The sequence below is a fragment of the Salvelinus sp. IW2-2015 genome, unplaced genomic scaffold (genome assembly GCF_002910315.2).
Source record: "Salvelinus sp. IW2-2015 unplaced genomic scaffold, ASM291031v2 Un_scaffold5188, whole genome shotgun sequence".
In the NCBI taxonomy this organism is placed as follows: Eukaryota; Metazoa; Chordata; class Actinopteri; order Salmoniformes; family Salmonidae; genus Salvelinus; species Salvelinus sp. IW2-2015.
This window is the reverse complement of record NW_019946454.1, coordinates 14,380-15,164: the sequence shown is the minus strand read 5'-3', so window position 1 is coordinate 15,164 and position 785 is coordinate 14,380.

The window sequence follows — 785 nt, the reverse complement described above, 5'->3', positions numbered from 1 at the left end:
GATCGGCTTGGCTAACAGACGGCTGTAGTTATTTAGTTGGCTGGCTGTCTAGACTCGACTCATAGACGTCAACAAACTGTACAATTTCCTTGCTAACCGTTAGCCTGCTTTTAACGTTACCTTGCTTGTACTTGACTKATGTCTTCACATAGACATACTGGCTTTCATTTCACACATTTAACACATTCTCTTCAATATCGTTACTAGTTCCCCACTTTCACTTACCGTGAAATAGCCTATGCAGTAACTTCAACAAGGACATCTATCTATTTGTTAATAATACATTCAACTAATTAATTGTGATAGTTAGTGTAGCTACTACCCTAATACAGCATGTATTGTACAAAGCATCAACCATAGTCTACTATAATGTCCTCTCCAGTGACAGTCAATTTAAAGCATCAACCATAGTCTACTATAATGTCCCCTCCAGTGACAGTCAGTTTAAAGCATCAACCATAGTCTACTGTAATGTCCCCTCCAGTGACAGTCAATTTAAAGCATCAACCATAGTCTACTATAATGTCCCCTCCAGTGACAGTCAATTTAAAGCATCAACCATTAGTCTTACTATAATGTCCCCTCCAGTGACAGTCAATTTAAAGCTCATTTATTAATCAATCAAAGATTTGGTCAGGAAGAGGACCTAATTTTCCTCACATTTATTACACAACAGATATTTTACAACCCCCCCTTCTCTCACTCCCTTCCCCCCCCCCTTCTCTCTCTCCCCCCTCTTCCTCCTCTCCCTTTTCTCCCCCTCCCTTCTCATCCTTCTTCTCCCC